The sequence below is a fragment of the Molossus molossus genome, unplaced genomic scaffold, assembly GCF_014108415.1.
Source record: "Molossus molossus isolate mMolMol1 unplaced genomic scaffold, mMolMol1.p scaffold_m16_p_18, whole genome shotgun sequence".
Lineage (NCBI taxonomy): Eukaryota > Metazoa > Chordata > Mammalia > Chiroptera > Molossidae > Molossus > Molossus molossus.
This window is the reverse complement of record NW_023425353.1, coordinates 27,708,145-27,717,133: the sequence shown is the minus strand read 5'-3', so window position 1 is coordinate 27,717,133 and position 8,989 is coordinate 27,708,145. Positions and strand designations below refer to the sequence as shown.

Below are 8,989 nucleotides of genomic sequence, written 5' to 3'. Positions count from 1 at the left end.
TACAGGCATGCTCATAGCAGCACTATGCATAATAGCAAAAAGATGGAAACAGCCCAAATGAATTCATCAATGAATGAATGGATAAACAAAGTGGTATATACTTACATATTCAGCTATAAAAAGGAATGAAGTACTACATGCCACCACATGAATGAACTTTGAAAATATTGTGCTAAGTGAAAGGAACCAGACACAAAATGTCACGTATTGTGTGATTCCATTTATATGACATATCCAGAACTGATAAAGCCACCGAATTAGAACACATACTGGGTGGCTGTCAGGGGCTGGGTTGGGGAGAAACTGCTTAATAATGAGTAAGGGGTTTTACTTTTGAGTGATGGGAATGTTTTAGAATTAGATGGTGGTAGTGGTTGTACAACATTGTGAATGTACCATACTAATTGCTACTATAAAATGGTTAGTTTTATGTTATTGTAAATGTCACTTCAAAAATATTAATTTTGAAAAAATTAAGTAGCCACTCTTATTGGTCAGCTGAGAGGTTTGAATGAAGCATAGGCTCCTTAAGCTTTCTAAGCTGTGAAGTGCTGGGCAAATACCAGCTGGATCAACTGAAAGAAATGGCCTAGGGGTCAGCAGGTGTGGCTTTGTTGCTCTGCCCTAAGTAGTAATGATGATAAGAGATAGCTATAGTAATTACAGCTGACACTTTTATGTTTAATATGAGCCAGGCACGATTCCAAGTGCTTTACATCTTAAACTCACCAAAGCCTCACAATGCTAACAGGTGGGTACTGGCATGTTTTTATTGCAGATGAGGAAGCTGAGGAACTGAGAGTTAAATAACTTCCAAGTTACAGATGAGGAAGTGGCAGAGTCCAAATTTGAACCTAGGCATTTAGACTCCACAAACTGAAGTCTCAAACCCTAGGCTCTGTGCTAAATGCTTTCCCTGTTTTATCTCATTTAATTCCATGAAATAGGTGTTGCTTTTATGTTAAAGAAAAATACTACAGGCCCAAAATGTGTCACTCGTGCTAAAAGCCCAAGATACTAAACCTAGACTTAATAGGCCCTCTTCATCCATAGGCCCTCTCTATAGGCCCTCTTCTTCCTCCATGGAAAGAAGAGGTAATCTGCATAATAAAAACCCTTCTCCTTCTCTTCCCCCAAAGAAAAGATATCCCTGCCCCAAAATAATCCTTTCTTTTTTTTCACTAATAGCTCCCTTGCCCCACCCTCCTTCCTATAAAAACCTTCCATTTTGTACCCTTAGGAGCACCTTTCTAGTTGCTGTATAGGATGCTGCCCAATTCATGAATCCCTCAATAAAGTCAATTAGATCTTCAAGATTATTTTTAAAAGATTTTTTTTTATTGAACCCTGGCCAGTTTGGCTCAATTGGTTTAGCATCCTCGGTGCATTTAAAAGTTGTCAGTTGGATTCCCAAGCAGGGCACATGCTTGGGTTTCTGGCTCAGTCCCCAGTAGGGGGTGTGCAGAGGCAGCCTATCGATGTTTTTGCTCTCACATCCAAGTCTCTCTCTCTCTCTCCTTCCTTCTCTCTTTCTAAAATATAACAAAAAAAAAAATTTTTTTTTTTAAGATTTTTATTGATTTTTAGAGAGAGAAGAAGAGCAAGAAACCAACATGGATGTAAGAGCAAAACATCAATCAAATGCCTCTTGCACACCCCCTGTTGGGGATCAAGCCCCCAACCCATGCATATGCCCTGACTGATAATCAAACCTGCAACCTTTCAGTGCACAGGACACCCATAATGGGCTGAATTTTGTGTGTGCGTGTGTGTGTTTTTACAGTTATTCCTATTAACACACACACACACACACACACACCTCTCATGACTCCTCCATGTTCAATATCTTCATCTTTCCCCTGCATTTATTTTCATGTTGGTCCACATATTCCTGTAATTATCTCTTCATTTTGCTTCTATACTGCACATATTGCTATGAATATTATTTATACTTTATTTTGGTCTCTCATCACTAGGCTTTTATTTATTGTTGATTTCCCAATACTTAGAACAGTGTGTGGTGCATACTAGGCTCTTAAAAATTTAACTGAATGTTGCACACAGTAGTTGTGCTCCTGTGTTTGAATAAACATATGATACATGTTCTACTTTTGAAAATATATTAATGTCTTGGATTTTAAAAAATCAGTACATAGATCTAACTCATTTCTTTAAAAGATATGTTTTATTGATTTTATTATTTTTTTAATCCTCACCCGAGGACACCTTCCCACCTTTTGTTCAGATAGAGTAAGAGAGAGGAAGAGAGAGAGAAACATGGATGTGAAAGAGACACATCCATTGGCTGTCTCCCACAGGGCCCAACCAGAGCCGGGGACAAACTGCAACCGAGGTACATGCCCTTAGCGGGAACCGAACCCGGGCCTCTCTGGACCGCAGGCCGACACTCTAATCGCTGAACCAAACCAGCCAGAGCTGTTTTATTGGTTTTACAGAAAGGGAAAGGGGGAGGGGGAGAGGGAAAAACATTGATTGGTTGCCTCCTATATGGCCCCGACCAGGGTATGGAACCTGCAACCTAGGTATGTGACCAGAGGGGGAATCAAACCTGCACCCTTCCCAGGGAGGATGCTCCAACCAACTGTGCCACACTGGTCAGGGCTAGCTCATTCTTTTTTAACAAATAGATGCTAGAGTTTACATACTATGGCGGTAGCTCTGTTTAATCAGTTTCCTATTTAATCCACATTTTTCTGGGTGTATCTCTAATGCAAACAATATGGCAATAAACTTCTTAGCACGTACCTTTTTGTACATATTTCTCTAGAATTAGTGCCTAGCTGTATAACTGCTGGAAGGGCATCTAAATAAAAAAAGTCAATAGATAATCAGTTGCCCTCCAGATATCCATTCCTGTCAGTGCTGATTGAAAAAGAGTACACAGCAGGTTTTCATCTACTTTGGACCAGACTGGGTATTATTAGTCTTTTAAACTTTTTGCCAATCTGATTGGGGAAAAGGAACCACCAATTTACAGATCAGAAAACTGGGGCTCAGAAAAGTTTAAGGAGTTCCCCACATATCCGTAAGTGGCGGAGTAGCGATTTAATATCCCAAATGTCGGACTCCAGAGAGGATGCGCCCAGCTTGGACAATCTTCTCCGCTGAGCATCCTCGGGTACTTCTGGGCTTTGCGATGCTGGCAGGCTGGCCTTCCTCCCTTCTCTGGCCTCAGACTCCTTGGAGGCAGCCAATCGCTGGCCCTTCAACTACCGACAGCCTCTCGCCAGCGCCGGTCAGCATTGGCCCCACAGCCCGCCCCTTTCGGAAATGGCAACCAACTCTATCGCGAGACCACACCCCTTCTCCGGAAGGCGGGGCCTACATTTAGGCCAGAATGATAGATGCCCGAGCCTAGTTTGAAGTCGGCCGCCAGGCGGGTTAGCGCAGAAGCACAGAGCTGGTGGAGCCGCAGGCCGGGAGGAGGAGCACCGAGCGGAGGTCTCGCTTGCCGGGGCCGCCCGAGAGTTTCTTCATCGCGGGCGCTCGGGCCGCCATTTTAGATGGCGGGAGTAAGACGAGAACGAGCGTGAGACGGGAAGAGTTCCCTGCCGCTCTGCTTGGGCCCCAAGGAGGGCCAGCTGGCCGGGCTTTGGGGCGTGTGCCCTGAGGCGCGGAGCGCGAGTGCGACGATGCGGGGGCTGCCCGGGGCCCCGTCCCCTGGGCTGGGGACGCGCCGAATGTGACCGCCTCCCGCTCCCTCACCCGGCGCGGGGAGGAGGAGCGGGCCAGACGCTGCCGCCGGACGACGGGGCACGGAGGCGGCCCGGCTCCTTCAGGTAGGCGGCAGGGTCGGGGCCTGGATGCCAGGGGAGACGGGCAGCGGGGCCGAAGGGGTCGGTTCCCCAGCGGTCCGGACTGGGCGGCGCTGACGGAGGGGCCCCACGGCTGGTGGGTGGAGAGCCCAAGCCGGGCCGCTGTCACCCCGGTGGCGCTGGCGGGCGGGGACCCCGGGGCCCGGTGTCATGGCCGGCGAGCCGAGTTCCCACTTCTCCACTCTAATTTCCTTGTGTTTCGGGGAAACGTGCCAGCGCCACCCCTGTAACCGGTGCACATTCCTCATATTTTGGCAATGGGAAAATCCGCCTAGAGCTGCCCCGCATTGTGTTGTCGCTCAGATGGGCTTATTCCTTTTTTTTTTTTTTTTGGCCCTGGAGTGTGAGACCCGAGCTTGTATCTTCTCTCAGGGTCCGTCACTCAAGTGACAACCTTTTTAGGGAAGATGAGAGGAACTCAGGACGAGAGGAGGATATGGGTCACTGCCCCACCACAAAGCATAGGAACCTCGCCTTGGGTTTCAGGACTCTCTGGGTTACTAATGAAAGGTTTGGGATGCTTGTACTGACGGTTGGCCTCAGGATGCTTTGGAATGAAGATCGAGGGCTGTCTTTTGTGTGGAGTGAGAGCCACCAGGACGTTTCCGTTCTGCAGCTGCATCATAGGCTCTGCAGCGTTAGGCGATGCCCAGAGAGGAGTGTGGACATCAGGGGAGGCGAGGCGGCTGTGTTCATTCATTGTTCTCTTTCCAGGGCTCTGGGTGTGCCTCTGGTATTCATTCTCTGGTGGGAAGAATGATTTGATCTCCTATGTCTCCTTGAGACGTGACCGGGTTCTAGAGTATCACTTAATCTATGTAGGGATGAATTAATTCAGAGCACGTTCATTGAGTATTTCTGCCTAGTCCTTTGTGGCTGAGTGGAGGGAGTCTGCCCTCCGTTAGCCCCCAAGGCGTGAAAACAATGCGCTCTGATAAGGATGGGTTTACCAAGTGTGGGATTTTGGAACTAGTTTTTCCTTGTGGGAGTTGAAGAAGCTTGTCCACTGGAGGGGACTTTTACTCCGAGTTTTGGACTGATGAATAAGTGCTCACCAGGTGAGGAGGAACGCAGAGCATTCTAAAGTGAGGGACCAGGTGGTATAAAGGTATAGAGATATGCCAGGGTTGGGATGAGTTTGGGGAGCAGCAAATAAGTAGTCTGGGGTGCTGAAAGGAAGTGGTGAGAGATGAGGGCCTAAAAGAAAAGTTGTCTAGATTGTGAAGGATCTTTGTTGAAGATAGTGAACTAGTTTATTTAATTTGGATTATTTTAAATGTGTAGCATATTCTTTTTTCTTGCTGATAACGAATTTCCCCCTTCTCTTGATGATGTTGAAGCTAATAGTAATTGAAAAGATTTACTTTGTTAAACCCAGTTAAGAACTTTTTTGAGAAGTGCTTTACACAGTGAATAAATGAACTCATATTCCTAGGGATTCTTGCAGAAGATTCTTCTAAAGCAGCGACTGTCAACCAGTGTGCCATGGCATGCTGGTGTGTCTCAAGAATTTTTAAAACATGCAATACCTGCGGTTGCCCTGTAGCTCAGGTCGTTAGAGCCTCATCCATCCCCATACCCAAGGTTGCTGTTAGATCCCCTGTCAGGGAACATACAGGAATCAGCCAGTGAATGCATAGATAAGTGGAACAAGTATTCAATGTCTCTCCTTTTCTCTCTCCCTCCCCCCCTTCTCCCCCCCCCTCTCCCTCTTCTTCTCCCCTTCCACTGCCCCTCCCCTCTCTAAAATCAATGGGGTGGGGGGAGGCAATACTTGAATATTTAGTCAAGGGCACTGTCTCCCCCTTTTTAAAAATATGTTTCATTGATTTTTTTAGAGAGGAAGGGAGAGAGAGAGAGAAAGAGAAACATTGATGTGAGTTTACTGTACAAAACACATTTACTAAACAAAAAATGCCCACTTGCATTCTACACTTTTTCTCCTGAGTTTTTTTTTTTTTTTCCTAGTTAAATTTTTGGGGATAACATTGGTTAATGTTATATAAGTTTCAGGTGTACAATTTTATAATACATCATCTATATATTCTATTGAGTGCTCACCACTTGATGTCTAGTTGTTGCCACCTGCACCACTTCGACTGGGGATTGAACCCACAACCTGGCCCTGACCGGAATTCGAACTGGTTACCTTTCAGTGCACAGGACCATGCCCAACACACTGAGCCAGGCACTATCTCTTAGATTATCAAATTAAAAAAATGACAACAGCCCTGGCTGGTGTGGCTCAGCGGTTAGAGTGTCGGCCTACAGTCTAGAGAGACCTGGGTTCTGTTCCCTCCAGGGGCGAGTACCTTGGTTGAGGTTGTCCCTGGCCCTGGTTGGGTCTTGCAGGAGGCAGCCACTAAATGTGTCCCTTTCACGTTGATGTTCCTCCCTCCCTCCCTCCCTCCCTTTCTCCCTCCCTTTCTCCCTCTCTCCCTCACACTGTATCTGAACAAAAAATGGGAAAATATCTTCGGGTGAGGATAAAAAAAAAAAAAAAAGTAAAAGACAATAGCTATCACAATAATAGCCGGCTGGTGTGAATGAATCAAAGTTACACCTATTTTTTGTCAGACAGGCAAAAAATATATTTTTTGGTGTGCCTCAGAATTTTAGTAATTAGTTTATGTGTGCCATGAGATGAAAAAGGTTGAAAATCGCTGTTCTAAAGTCTCACAAAAATGTTGGCTTTATAAATGTAGTACACTGTACTCATACTACATTTTAAATGGCTGTTGACAATAAAAACCATGCTCCCCAGTCATATAGAAATTGGCAGGTTATGTAAAACATCTGAAAAAGTGTAGAATGCAAGTGAGCATTTTTAGTTTAGTAAATGTGTTTTGTACAGTAAACTGTTTCTTTGGATTGATTCCATGGATTCCAATTCTGTTATAAAGCTTTTAGCTTTATAAACATGATTTCCCCAAAAATAGTTGTATTGTGATTAATGTGATGTGAAAGTGATGATTATTATCATATCAACAGACTTTAGCTAACATTTCCTAAATCTCTTGGGTTGTGATGCTTATATACCACTGGAGAACATTAAGATTCTTTTGATGTTAATGGAAGGAGACTAGACTTCGGGAGGTGAGCACACAATGGAATATATAGATGATGGATTATAAAATTATACACCTGAAACTTATATAACATTAATAACCAATGTTATCCCCAAAAATTTAACTAGGAAAAAAAACCTCTTTTGGCTTGTTTTCACTCTTACCACTTCAAGGACTAAGCTGTTTAAATTGCAACAGAAGCATTTGACCCAGTTGAACATTGTATACTCGGGAAAATGAACCTGTTACTGTTTCTGTTGTAAAAGCTTATCTTTTAGGTATGTGGTGTTTATGAGTATAAATCATAGTGGAATTGCTTAGTCTTGTTAAACTCTTGTCAATACTTGAAAAACAATGTAGAAGTAGCCTTCAAAGTAGAAGGCTTAAGTGCAGTACATTAAACCATTTTATGGGATTTGGTTTAGCAGAAGAAAACAGAAGCAGATCAAGCTGGTCATTTATGATCAGTATTTAAAAGATGGAATGGGGAATGGTTAAACATCAAGTGTTGTATTACAACTACTCTGAAACTAGTTGTTTTTGTTTTGTTTGTTTAAAACATGCCATTTGTAAAATCCACAGTAGGTGGTTTGCTTTGAAGATTAAACAACTTCTTGGAAGTTAAATTTTACTTTTCCAGAAGCAGTAGATTGCTTATTAAATGGAAAATATAGTTAATAACTTCAAATTACTATTTTAAGTAGTCTGTTAGTAGCTGTGTGATTCTATTACTCTTTAATTTCAGATAAACCTTTGTTGGTAACCTATTGCCTAAAAATAGAAAAATGTTACATGAGAGAGTGCTTTTGTTTGCATGTTAGGAACATAATAGGCCATACATAATAATCCTGGTCTTGGGAGGAGTTTGTTAGCCAAACAGCATGCCTTAATGTTGACTTGCAGAAGAGAATTTTAAATATTGCCTTTGAAAGGCAGTGGACTAATGTGACAGTAGGGGGTTTGTGAAACCACAAAATCATGCTTTGACTTGAAAAGGTTGTTTTGTTTTTTAAATTGTGCAGATCATGAAAGTCTCATTTCTTCAAAACAAATGACTGCAGTTTGAGAATTGCTCACCTTGACTAAATCAATGGGAAATCAAGGAACACTGGGCTCATATAGGATGGGTTTGTAGGATTTAGGTTGTCTTATTTTGTGTGTGTATGTGTGTTTATGTATGTGTATGGGTGGATGAAAATTCCTATTTAACAAACAGACTAGGTTCAAAATGCAATACCAGATATTTGTGTTAAATTCAGTTAGTATTTCATGTATAGGGCTACATTAACCTTGCCTATAATTTTTATGAAACTAATGGCTGGGTATTTTATTCTTGCCTTAAAGCTGTAAGTAAAAATTCCTTAATTATGTATTAAAGTTTTCATCTTTAATTTTACAGTGGTTGAGTCATCTATTCCTTCATTTCTCCTGGAATACTTATATAGCGCTCAGTGATTTTAGTAGTTAACTTCAGATGTTAGCCTTTCTTCTAAAATTACTCCTAGGATCTGATTTTAACCAAGGAAAATGTCAAGTGGGTGTTGTTTCTTTGTTACTGGTTTTGGCCCAGGCTATCTGAAGTCTCTTTGGCAGATCACTCACAAAGTGTATTAATTGCTTCACATTCCAATCAGTGTACATAGTTTTTCTTGAGGAACACTTGACACATAGTTTTATTTTTAGACCAAATTCTAAGAGATTTTACTGGGTGGGGATTAACAATCCTAAAACTAGTTAAGAATTTTAAAACTTTTGTGATTTAGAGATTGTTTACATTTTTGGTTAATGAATGGGAAGCAGCAGGCAATGGTAATCAATAGCAATCAAAACCCACTATGTCTACTTGCTTATGAGGACTATCTAGATTATACCAGTGTCATTTTCTCCTCTACTTGTTGGTTTTCATTTACTGTCATTTAGTAGCAAGAGTAAGTACATCTTTATTGTTTTAGTTTAGATGTGTTTTTTTTTCCTCTCTCTTTTTTTCTATTTATTATCTTTCAGTCTGCTGTGGAAAGCAAAAGTTTTCTGATTTCTTTGAAGCTACTTAATACTAGCCATCATATTTAGACAAAGTATTTACTT

At 42.3% G+C, this 8,989-nt stretch overlaps 1 protein-coding gene across 3 annotated transcripts in view; it reads left to right on the top strand.

Moving 5' to 3' along the window:
• The first annotated feature begins 3,463 nt into the window (after positions 1–3,463).
• Positions 3,464–8,989, top strand: part of RAF1 (Raf-1 proto-oncogene, serine/threonine kinase) — a 76,285-nt gene continuing 70,759 nt past the window's right edge. For 2 of the 3 annotated variants that reach the window (XM_036267172.1, XM_036267176.1), the window contains exon 1: positions 3,464–3,800. The gene's annotated coding sequence lies outside the window, so the exon portion shown is untranslated. The remainder of the gene's footprint in view (positions 3,801–8,989) is intronic. The other variant, XM_036267177.1, reaches the window with a different exon arrangement.